General features: G+C 33.4%; 1 long non-coding RNA gene across 1 annotated transcript; it reads left to right on the forward strand.

Moving 5' to 3' along the window:
- Nucleotides 1-227: 227 nt before the first annotated feature.
- LOC139353476 (uncharacterized) lies at nucleotides 228-2521 on the forward strand. Its single transcript, XR_011604768.1, has 2 exons — nucleotides 228-826; nucleotides 896-2521. It is a non-coding gene; the product is annotated as an uncharacterized lncRNA (long non-coding RNA).
- Nucleotides 2522-13581: the final 11060 nt, after the last annotated feature.

Below are 13581 nucleotides of genomic sequence, written 5' to 3' on the forward strand. Positions count from 1 at the left end.
GAAGAGTCAAAAAAATTTCTGAGGGATTCAAGGGAAGAATACTACATTACATGTATGTAAACGATGGATCGGACTTGATCTTACCAGAGAGTTTCTTGAGTGAAGCTGGATTGTCCCTGCTACCTCATCTCAGTATTCTGTTAGAAAGTTATACTTCAGCAAAAGTCAACTTTGAACTGTTTGCAGAGTATATACTTTTTAAAGATGAATCGGAAGAAATTGATATGAAAAGTTTTCAAAGTAAAATGACGATCATGAACAAAGATTCTGACTTAGAAAATATCTTCCATGAACATACCATGGAAATAATTTCAAAAACACAAGAATTTCAAGAGAGAGATAGTGGATGGTCTCTTATAAAATTGATTCGCTTGGAAATGAATGTGAATCATTATACACCGATGGCTGGTTCATCTTTCATACCACTACCTCGTTTCCTTTTAACGAAAAAAGCAATAGTTAACGTTTGTAACGAAAATGACCACTATTGTTTTAAATGGGCTTTGATTTCTGCCTTGAAAATTGTTAACAGGCCGCAAAGATGTTCGGCATATAATATTGATATATCGCTGGAGATAATTCGAATAAGTGATGAAATAATATTAGATTTCACAGGGTTGACTTTCCCCCTTGAAATAAAATGTATAAAAAATTTTTTAAAGAAGAATACTCATATGAGTTTAAACGTATTCGGATATAATGAAGAGACGAGGGAAATAATTGGACCACTTTTTCAATCGGAAGTGGAAAAGCCTCTTCATATCAATATGATGTTTTTGGAAGAAGGTGGAAATGGACATTACATGTACATTAAAAATATTTCAAGGTAAATTCTTTTATTCATTTTTATCTCTTTTAAGCAATGAAATAATTTGTATATATTTCTCTTTCAAAGACTAATGACTGCTCAGAGAGGAAATCAGAAGAGGGCGCAATATTTCTGCAATGTGTGTTTAAATTTTTCCAAAACTGAGGAAGCTGCATTGAAACACAAAACGCTCTGCAGTAAAAAGGTCTCAAAGATGCCACACCCCCAGAATAATACATTGGAATTTACCCAGGTTCAACATCAGCTTCAAGTTCCATTCGTTGTCTACGCGGATTTTGAATGCATTCTGGAACCGAAAAATCTTGAAGTGAGCCCTAAATTATTTAATATTAATGAACATATTCCAATATCATATGCATATTATATAAAGTGTGCTTTTGATTCTAGACTAGATAAATTTGTTTTAGAAACAGGAAAAAATTCGGGAGTAAGTTTTGTAGATTCATTGATAAAAAATCTAACTAAATTGAGTGATGACTACTTAAATAAAATAGTTCCTATGAGAATGACTTTGGATGACCAGAAAATATTTGATAATTCATTGAATTGTTCTATTTGTCAGAAAGATTTAGGGACTGATAGGGTTAGAGATCATTGTCATTTCACAGGTCGCTTTAGAGGTGCAGCCCACTCTAAGTGTAACTTGGATTATAAAGTTAACAAATTCATACCAGTATTTTTTCATAATTTTTCAAAATACGACTGTCATTTGTTTATTCAAGAGTTGGGAAAGATTCCCGGTGAAATTTCCGTAATACCAATAAATAAGGAAAACTATATTTCTGTCTCGAAGAAAATAAAAAGTTTAAGTGGAAATAGTTTTGAAATTCGTTTTCTCGATACATATAGATTTATGCCATCAAGTTTAGATTCCCTAGCTTCTAATTTAGTTGACGATCAATTGAACACTGTAAAATCGTTTTTCAGTAATGATATAGAATTTCGACTAATGCGTAAGAAGGGTATATTTCCCTATGAATATTTAGATTCCGCCAGTAGACTCGAGGAAACTTCCCTCCCACCAAGGGAAGCATTCTATAGTAATTTAACGGAAAGGGAATGCTCTCAGGAAGATTATGATCAAGCTCTTAAAGTTTGGTCGCATTTCTCTTGTTCCACTCTTAAAGATTATTTAGAATTATATTTAAAAACAGATGTATTTCTTTTAACCGACATTTTTGAAAACTTCCGAAAAATTTGTATGCAAATTTATTCACTTGACCCAGCTCAGTATTTTACGACACCAGGTCTATCTTGGGAGGCAATGTTGAAATCTACAAATATTCAACTTGAATTGCTGACAGATATAGATATGTATAGATTTATTCAAAGTAGCATTCGAGGTGGTTTAGTTCAATGTTGTCATAGATATACAAAAGCAAATAACAAATATTTGTCAGATTATGATTCCTCGAAGGAGTCTTCATTTTTAATGTATGTAGATGCGAATAACTTGTATGGTTGGGCAATGTCACAACCTTTACCATATAAAGATTTTAAGTGGATGTCTACCACAGACATAGACAATTTTGATATTAATAATATTCCAATCGATAGCAAATACGGTTATTTTTTGGAAGTGGACTTAATATATCCATACCGTTTACATGATCTTCATAATGATCTTCCATTTTGTCCGTCAAATTGTCTGGCCTCAAAAGAGGATAAGGTAAAAAAATTAATTGCTGACCTGGGAAATAAGAAAAATTATGTAATACATTATCGGAATTTGCAACAATGTATACAGAATGGGTTAGTATTGAAAAAGATCCATAGAGGTGTTCAGTTTTTACAAAAGCCTTGGTTAAAGAATTACATTGATCTAAACACTTTACATAGACAAAATGCAAAAAATAAATTTGAAAAAGATTTTTTTAAATTAATGAATAATTCTGTTTACGGAAAAACAATGGAAGATCCCGAGCGCAGGGTCGATATTAAGCTTATTAGTTCATGGGAAGCTCCGGATAACTCCAAGACTGGACGAAAAGCACATTGTGCCAAAACTTTAATTTCAAAATCCAATTTTCATAGTGCAACTAAAATTAATGATAATTTCTATGCAATTCAAATGAAAAGATTGTCCGTTCTATTTAATAAGCCAATGTATTTAGGATTTGCAGTATTAGACTTATCGAAATGGAAAATGTACGATTTTCACTATCAATATATGAAGCCAAAGTTTCAGGAAAAGTTACTCTTAAATTATATGGATACTGATTCATTTATCTATACAATAAAAACTGAAGATTTTTATAAAGATATTCGTAATGATCTTGAAGCAAAATTTGATACATCGGACTATTCAGATGAAAGAATTAATCTATATAACTTTAAAAGAGTTAACAAAAAAAGTTTAGGGTTTTTAAAAGATGAGCTTAACGGTAAACTCATGACAGAATTTGTAGGTCTGTGCTCAAAGGTTTATTGTTATAGAATAGATCAAGTTAAATCTTCACATAATAAAGCAAAGGGAGTGAGTTCACGAAATCTTACAATCGAAGACTATAAAAACGTTTTATTAACTGGGGCCTCACTATATGGTAATAGAACAATGTTTAGATCAAAAGCACATAAAATAACTACAGTTAAAGTAAATAAAAAAATTCTTTGTGGCAAAGATAACAAAAGAAAACGTAATGTTAATGAAACACAATTTTTAGAGTTAAGTAATGAAGACCATGGTACGACATCAATAAAACATCAGAGATTAATTGAAAAAGATATTTTAGAAAATGTTGAATGGCTAGAATCAAATTCATTTTGCTTGGGTGAGATGATACAAAATAATTATGTGAACGATGGAGAATCATTAGATAGCCTTAAATTTCAAAAGGAACATATTGAAAAAGAACTATTTTATAAATCAGTTGAATTGGAGATGTTTTATTATGATCGAGACTTTGGAAAATATAAATGAAAATGATTTTGAGTTTGTAAAAAGTATTTTTATTATATTTAATTTTAATTTAAAACATTGTACAAAAATATTAATATTAAACTTAATATAAGATAAGATAATATGTAAATAAAAATAATTAAATAAATGATTTATTATACTACAAAATGTCTTCCTTGTTTATCCAGCTAGTCTTTGAAAACCCAAGCCACTTAACCAAAACTTTATTTCCTTTTCGCCTTACAATTTTTTCAACTAGGTATGTGTGGGGAAATCGTGTTTTTTTCAGTTCTTCTTTATAGAATCCGCCCTGAATCGGGCTACCATCTAAATCTTCAAGTAAGTATGTTTTAGGGTATGTATTCTTCACCTTTCTAATTTTAAAGATTTCAGTTGTATAGTTCGGTGTATACCCTTTTTCAAAGACATGTTTGTATTTACTGATACGAACGTGGTCCCCCTTACGGAATTTACTTGCAACAAATATTTTCAGGTGATTATACGATGTTTGTAATATTTGTTTTTCATTGGAAGAATTGACTTTACTTGGACTCATTTTTATTGTTCTATGCTCTCTATTATTATATTTATTAATTAATTGTTTATACATATCTATCCACTTATATTTTCCATTGAAACTAAACTCACGCCACATTAACTCTTTAAGAGTTCTATTGAAACGTTCAACTATTGATGCTTTTAGAGTACTGAAGGTTGAATAATGATTTATCCTATAACTTTTCATTAATACCTTAAATTTGGAATTAAAGAATTCAGTGCCATCATCAGTTTGCAGGTTTCTTGGTGTTCCATGACCCGATTTAAATATTCTCTCCATGGCTTGGGAAACATCATTTGCATTTTTTGATTTTAATGCCTCACCCCAAGCATATTTCGAAAATGTGTCTATAACAGTCAACAAGTATCGGTACCCATCATTAGATTTTGAAAAGGCTCCCATTTCAACCAAATCTGCTTGCCACAGATCGTTTATACCCCTTGTAATCACTCGTCTTCGTTGAAAGTTTTTTCGAGATGGTCCGTGCAACTCATTTACGATTTCTCGCTTAATCATATTCTTCTAATAGGCTGAAAAGCGACACCTTCTAACTCAATTGTGGTTTTTTTCGGTAATGATATCGGTTTTGTTACATATTTAAATATATAGTCCTCAATGGTTTTAATCTTTTCCAGAATTTTGGCAAAAATTTGGTCAGCGCTGTCTGCCCTCTTACTATTCAATTCAATTTTATTTTCTAAGCTTGAAATTTTTGTGAGTCGACGATTAACATTTTGAGTTATAATTTTTCTTAAATCTTCTCCCAACTTTCCGAGGATCTCATCAGTATATTGTTTCGTTGCTAGATCATTGTTGTCTAAAGGCTTAGATCCGTTTTTGATACGTTTATTTTGAGCATTTAGATTACCGTCCTCATCGATGAATAATCCCTCAGTAGAGTTAACACGTCTTTTCAAATTTTCTGATCGTTCCTTATCAACAGAAAAATGTCCAAACTTGTCGACAGACATGATGTTTATAAATGTAAAACATATTTGTCCTTCCTATTTATACTCATTAATATATAATCCTTTCTTCACGCAATTCCTCTAATATTGAAAAAATTTCGTTATTGTGGCTGGTGTTACCCGCTCCTTTTGATGCTACTAAAATTTCCAATCGTTCGACTAACTCATTTACATCATTCCAATATACATAGTTTGGATTTGATTTCTGAAGAGTCATGTAACCAAAGCCTGTTTTTGAGCGAAGTGGAGTAGACGTTGTAGGACTGAAATCTTTGTCTATCAACTTCTTAATAATATGGCTATATTTGTATGCTCGTGTACCCTTGATTCTGTTATTAGGTTTAAAGCCTACTCTATGTATATTCGTTTCTAAAATAATTTTTTTATACATTTTCAAGTCTTGATCATCATAGTTTTCAGGTTTACTAAGAAAAATTAGAGAGTACAGACCAGGAGTCAGATCACAACTCATTCCACTAGAAAATGTTATTTTATTGTTTTTAATTTTTAATTCTTTATCTCCCAAAGTTAATGAATTGTTTGCGCTTTTTTTAGGTCCATAACCCTTATCCAACACATTTCCTCTGGTCAAATTACTGATATTAAAATCATAATTATAACTAGTGTTATTATCTTCTAGCTCTGCATCCACACCCATATCGGCCTCTCCTGTATACATTGGTAAAGGTGTTGTCCCTTCTTCTTCACTTTTCTCCTTTTTCTCTTCTTCTATATCTTCCTCTATGTTCGTTTGTGAAAAGAATTGATTATAGGAATCACTATCATCGAAAGACCTTGGTGGAGTTATGTTTCGATTAGACTGCGGATCTTTCTCATTAGTTGTAAAGTAGAAATCGTCAAGCTCTCTCTCATCATCATCGTATTTCTTAATTTGCTTCATTTCACGCTTTACTTTTATACTATCTTTTACATTAGAAATCTTTTGTTTTTTATTTTCCTTAACAAGTTCATGTAAGGGTTCAGTAATAGGCTTAAAAGTTTCCTCCAATTGTAAATTCGTATGATTTTTGACTTGTTTGAGATCATCGAATTTTCGCTTCAAAGCAAATCTTGCTTTGGTTAACTGTGACAAAATATTCATTGTAGTATATTGTTCAAACTTTATAGGTGAAAGATTTAAAATTTCCGAAATTCATGTAGTCACTCCTCAGTTACTAAACAAATACTGTTTAGGGAACGCCAAGATCTGTAATATTTATATACCATTTCCGAATAAAAAAAAAAAAAGATTCGATACATTTTCTTCATTATATTTTAAAAAGTGTATTTATTGTTATATTCTTAAAATCTCAATCTTTTTAATGATTACTGACTTATTTCTAAATACAAATTGTCATTACTTTTATAAATATTAAATTTTCCATCAACCATTTCATTGATGATATCATCTTGAAGAGATGTGTACCTTTCCGGCATGTACAGAATGTGCTCCTCCAACTCGAGAGCAATAGATTCTCCAACCTTTGTTGTTTTGCGCTCCGCCTTGAGGATCGGGAATCTTACATTTTCAGGCATCCTTGTCTTCGATAGCAGTGTCTTTTTATTAAATTTATTGAACTCTTTAACTACAATGTTCATCTGGTTTTCCTGATTCATGATGGTTGTTGAGTTTTTTGGACTTGAGACAGTTGTTCCACGTTGTTTTTAGCTGTATTTTGATGTTTACTACCTGTTTAGCAGTTGTTCAGTACTTGTTTCGTAGTTGCTTACTACTTGTTTTAGCTGGTTAATAGCTGTTATTAGATGGTTATTATCTGTTTAGTAGCTGTTAACTAGTTGTTTACTAGTTGTTATAAGCTGGTCACCAACTGTTTTGAGCTGTTATGAGCAGTTATAGGCTTTTTTGTTAAGAATGATCAAAAATTCTTGTCCTCTAGATGACGTTCGATGTGAAGTAGAAACTTAGACTGTGAATTTGAACGCGTGCAGGTCCACTTTTTATACCATACAGAGTTCACACGTACACGTACCCATACATTGATTTTCAACCCCCCAAATGTAAATTAACCATTTAAATATACCGGTTTTGACTCCACATTTTCTACGAAAGAAAGTAGAAAAGCGAGGCACAGGTGTCCACAGTTGTATGTATCAAAGTCTTGAACTCTATCGTAGTTGTATTGTATTCTATGTCCCAAGTATTTCACAACTTCTCTAGGTGGCTGAAGATTTCCAAAACTGTCGAAATAATGTATATTATTTTTATTTTTATTATATGCAACCCAATGTGTACCACTTGATCGGGAATTATCTAAGTTTACTATACCACACTCCCTACTTTTTGGTGCTTCTGGGAGTAGATCTCTCATAAACACCCCTCTAAAATGTGGGATATATTTCCTAGCAAAATGTATAATGTCGATATTTGATAGTGGTCTATTGGGTAGCAGAGAAATTAGTTTTTTCGCTTCTTAATTCCTTTCCCCTTACTATAGGGCTTAAGAAAGAAACCATAACCCTTTCTATAGGGCTTGAGATATAATCCTTCTCCTACAGCAACACTTTCAATTTTCCTATTGTGACGTTTTTTCTCCTCCATATCTTCCTTAGCCATTCTCGCATTGTTAATTGTTTTTGCAATTGCTGCACTACCACTTGCTAAACTACCAAGAGCGCTGAGGGCTGTCAAGATCGGCACGATTGGTAGAAAACCTCCAATTTTGGGTACATTAATTACACGAGGTACTTTAACATTTTTCTTAGAACCCATTGATTGATGAATTGATTTACGTGCAACTTTAATTGCACTCATAATGTCTAATGGTTTTTGTTTTTTTAATGTCTTAGTAGCAGCATTAATTACAGTCGAAAGGTTTGTCTTCTTCATTTTATTTTTCAATATCTTTTTCCTTCCTTTCTTTTCCGTTTTATTCAATCCCATACCAAATTTTTTCTTGGCTTTCATTATATTTGTAACAAAGTATGCTGCTGCTCTTTCACCAAGACTGCTATCTGGTGCCTTGACACGCGACCAGGCTTTGTCAATTAATATGGAGTCTGCCCTATGTCGTTCACTCAATGCCTTGTTTTGAGAATATGCGATATCGTGCTCTTTGCAAGCTTCATCCAATGGGTTTATTCCTTGATCACCACGTTCCAACCGTTTCTGTAACTTTGTACCCGGTCCACAAAAATTATATCCCGGAATATGGGCTTCAAACGGTAATGTATTAATTAGCTTATCGACAAGACCACCACCGTGTTTACAATTAAAAATACGACTGATGCGATTATAAAAACGTTTCCCCATTTTATTGATGTTTAATCATCAAAGATTTCTCATTGAATGAGGTACATTAGGTTAAAAGATGCGTTTAATAAGTCAGAAACAAAAAATTGTAGTTAGAAATATTAACGATGAAAACGAGAAAAATCTACCGCCACGACATAGTGCCCTCTTACCGAACACAATAAGGGCTCTAATTGTTGGGCCTTCGAATTGTGGTAAAACTAATATTATGTTAAGTCTAATAGAGAGTCCTAATGGATTAAAATTCGAAAATGTTTATATATTTTCAAAAAGTTTATATCAACCTAAATATGAGTACTTGGAGAAATTAATCAAACCGATTAAAGGAATGGGATATCATACATTCTCCCATAATGAGGGTGTACTAGACCCCAGTGAAGCTAAAAACAATTCCATTATGATATTCGATGACGTAGCTTGTGAAAAACAAGATAACATAAGATCTTATTTTTGTATGGGTCGACATAAAAATATCGACTCTTTTTATTTATGTCAAACGTATAGTCATATACCTAAACATCTGATTCGTGACAATGCCAACTTTATTATAATGTTTAAGCAAGATGATTTAAATATGCGGCATATATATCGGGACCATATTAACACTGATATGAATTATGAAACATTTGTGAAAATTTGTCAAAAATGTTGGGAGGACAAGCACGGATTCCTATTAATTAGCAAGGATAACGAAATGGATAACGGAAGATACAGAAAAGGATTTGATCAATTTATTATGATTTAAGGAGTAATTTCAATATAAAGCTTGGTTAGATACTTACAATCCCACAGTTTATCAAGAGATTTCAATATGTCTAGATCACTTGCATTATCCTTGAATGGAAATAGTTCCATTATAAATACAAACTTTTTTCCACCTATCGAATTGAATGGTCGATATGAGTGCGCTCTTATCGATTTTAATATGTATAATTCGATTCCAAATATTGATGAAAAAAATAACCTCTTCCACATCGGTGACAAGGTTATTACAATTCCAACTGGATCATATGAATTGAATGATATCACCGATTTCATTTACAATAAACTAAAAGACTATAACCTGGAAAATACATTTAAAATTCAAAGTAATAATAATACACTTCAAGTTGAAATAACTACCATGCGAGAATCAGTTTACTTTAATAAGGAAAGATCGGTTGGACAGCTGTTTGGTTTCCATCAAAAAGTACTAGAACCACATCCTACAAAAACCTATCGATCAGATCAGACCGTGAACATATTAAAAATTAATACAATTCGTTTGGAATGTAATATAATCAGCGGTTCATATGTAGATAATACACCGAATCATACATTACATGAGTTTGGCATTAATGTTCCGCCTGGGTATAAAATGACAGTGACACCACATAACCTAATTTATTTACCAATCAACTGTGACGAAATAAGCACACTAGCTATACGCATAGTTGATCAAAACGGTGATTTGGTGAATTTACGTGGTGAAAACGTTTCGATTCGCATGCACATTCGGTTAATAGAATGATTATTTATAATAAAAGACGTAGCTTAAGTCCTCAGCCAAGCATTACTAATTGTAAAGCTATAGAAAGAGGATCAAAAGTAAAAAGAAGCTCACTTACTTTGAAAAACAAACTATTTTTAAAGTCGTTAGGCTTAAAGCTTCGAGTATAATATAAAAGGTGGAAAGGAAAACAATGAACGAAATTTTAAATGTTCGAGAAAAGGTTTACTCAGATGAGAGTATTTCGAAGAAAGAGTTTCACACTTATTCATCGTATAATCAAACATTTAAGCCAAACGATGAAATTCGAATTACTATTCAAAATCAAGACTTGTACGTGCTTCCTCACGAAAGTTACCTTAATTTTCAAGGAATTATTAGAAAAGATTCACCGAATGGACCTACAACTGAAAATGTTACCACTTTTTTTAAAAATAATTGTATGGCTTACTTTTTGGATGAAATTAAGTACGAAATAAATGGATGTGAGATTGATAAAACACGATTTGTCGGTATGACTACAACCCTAAAAAATTATATATCTCTGGATAATCTTCAAAGTCAAAATCTATTAAATTCCGGATGGAGCAGTGGGGACGAAATATCTACGGGACCCCACTTTAACTTTTCTGTACCATTAAAAAATTTATTGGGATTTGCTGAGGATTATAAAAAAGTTTTGTTAAATTGTAAACACGAACTAGTGTTGATGCTAACTAAGAATCTTGGTGATGTGTTTGAACAAACCAGAAATGAACAAACTTTTAAGTTGGAAATGACGAATATAACCTGGAAAATTCCCCATGTAACTCCGAGCGATTTTGCAAAAATTAAGATGTACGATATTATTAAAAGTGGTGTAAACCTACCAATCGCATTCCGGAGTTGGGATTCATATGTTAACCCCAAATTGGGGTATGGAAGTCAACACAGCTGGAATGTGAAATTGTCGGCTAACCGCGAAAAACCAAGATTTGCTATAATTGGATTTACACTAAATGGAGAACTTATCACAAATAACTTATCAAACTTGAAAGTTCACTTGAATTCAGAGTCATATCCATATGATAATCTGAATGTTGATTTTAGTAAGAATCAGTATGCTCACCTATATGAAATGTATACAAGATTTCAGTCTAGTTACTATAATCGTGAATCACAACCATTTTTGACCCCAAATGAATTTAAATTGAAGGCCCCTATTATTGTGGTTGATCTTTCATATCAAAACGAATCAGTGAAAACTGGTCCTATTGATGTGAGAATTTCAATAGAACTGAAGACACCAAGTCATGAAAATACCCAAGCTTACTGTCTCCTCATACATGACCGTTTAGTTGAATATAACCCATTAAACGGACTAGTACAACGAGTTGTTTAACATTAGAAAAATGTTGAATGATACTGTTTCGATTGATGTTCAAGGTTTCTTTGATAATAATAATAATTTTATTTTAAAGGAAATTGGAATTGTATTCGAAAAAGATCCAAACTTGAATAATAGTATTTTAATAGAACCACCATATGATTTTACTTTGCTAAATACAAAATCTCGAAAGACTGCAATTTGGTTAACCAATACACATCACAAGATTTTTTGGAACGATGGAGAGAACAGTTTTCCACAAACTCGAAAGTATCTAAGGACAATTACAAGCGGAAAACAAATTATTTGTAAAGGTGTGGAAAAGAAACGATTTCTACAGAAGTTTTTTGGGAGTCGTCAGCTCATTAATATCGAGGAAATGGGCTGTCCGTCATTAAACAGGTTTAAAGGAAACCGGTTTCCCTATTGTGAAACACACCTTAAGGGCGGGGTTTGTGCTCTAAACAATGCATACATTATTTTGACATTTTTTAAAAGTAGCTCCAAAACAATAAAATAATTGTTATACATCATTTTAAAGTTGAGACTAGATGTGTAAAGACCTACAAGAAAATAGAATTAACAAAATGAAATTTCATGAGGAAATTGACCAATTTATTGAACAATTTAAAGGAGAGATAACTGGTCAGCATTTTCAATATCTTCTAAACACAAAATCTATGTTCATGAATCGAGGTGGACATGATCTCAAAACTACGAATTATGGTGAACACTTTACATTTTGTAATCCAGAAATGACGTCGGAAACGTGCGCCTGCTTCTTCTATGCAAATCGCCGGAATCAAAGTAGAAAATTAATTTCTATGTATAACAAAAATGTTCGCAATACCAAAATAAGTGAATAAATGTATTATTATGCTACAAAATAAACTTCTGACTTTTTATTTCGAGTTAAAATTACAGGTACGGAGAATGGAAAATATTTCCTTGACTGAGATATGTCGGCTACTTGCGAGCTGTTGCGCGGTCGTGATTTCAACCCCTATTATGGGAACGTCGTATGAGCTCGTAGGAGGTCGTTGGCGTGAGGCCCATGATCTTGTCAATGAGCGTGCGCCTTCTGGGTTGTGCATGTGTCCCTTTTATTGCGGTCAGGTAATTGACAGGTGCGCATGTTCGGGTAGCTCTTGCTTGAATCCCTTTTATGACATGTTTATGACCCATTTGTGGAAAGGAGAGAATCTTAGACAATTTACCAGTTAAACGTTCTGGGGCGGAAACAAAAATGTGTATTTAAAAATATTCCACATCTGAGAATCATTAACTTGTGAGATTTATTTTATTGGGGTTCTTTTGATTTCTAAATTAGTTTTACAATCATAGGAAACATTATTCCCCAACATGATCGGACATGTTCCTCTAAGATAACCATCTTTGAATACTTTGGGTGTGCGACCTTTCACACGTGCACAGCAACACCTGTGATAATGAGGCAAAAGGGTACGTGATCACACCTTTCCCCAACATGATCGGATATGTTCCTCTAAGATAACAACCTTTGGATACTATGGTTGTGCGACCTTTCTCACGTGCACCTTTCTCACCTGACTATTAATTGCACATAATGAGGGGAAGGATACATGATCAATATTGTCACATGGGGATGTGGGGGCGATGGGGGCAATTAAGTATACTCTTTATAGACATGATCGTGACATTTTTATGACTTCAAAGCCCATTAAAATCAGTTTATTTATTGGATTATGCTAATTGTCCCAGAACCCGCATACGTTAATGAGGGGGGAGGGGGGGCGGGGGCCATTAATATGCTAATTGTCCCAGAACCCGTCTTTCCCTACTACTTCTGTGGCGTGTCTGCCACTCTCCAATGCGGCCGCGCTTCGCTGCAGCTGAACCCTCTCCTAATAAGCAGCCCCACTAACGACTTAGCTATGCCTCCTCTCTTGACAAATGCGTTCACTCCAGCAAACAACGATCAAGATAACGAGGTGCAAACCACCCCGACCAGCAGTATTTTAGGGTCTCGAGACGACAACGCCGTGCGAAATAATCCATTTCGACGGAATCATGCTACTGTTTCAGCGGAACCAGTAGAGGAAGGGCGAGCGCCTTCCCCAGTCAGGCCAGGATACACGCCTGACACTGGAGGAGCACTAGCCGCAATCACCGCAAACGCCGAGCAAGAAGAATTAGAACCCTGGGTAAACAAATTCCTACA

This window comes from Drosophila suzukii, chromosome X, assembly GCF_043229965.1.
Source record: "Drosophila suzukii chromosome X, CBGP_Dsuzu_IsoJpt1.0, whole genome shotgun sequence".
Taxonomy (NCBI): Eukaryota; Metazoa; Arthropoda; class Insecta; order Diptera; family Drosophilidae; genus Drosophila; species Drosophila suzukii.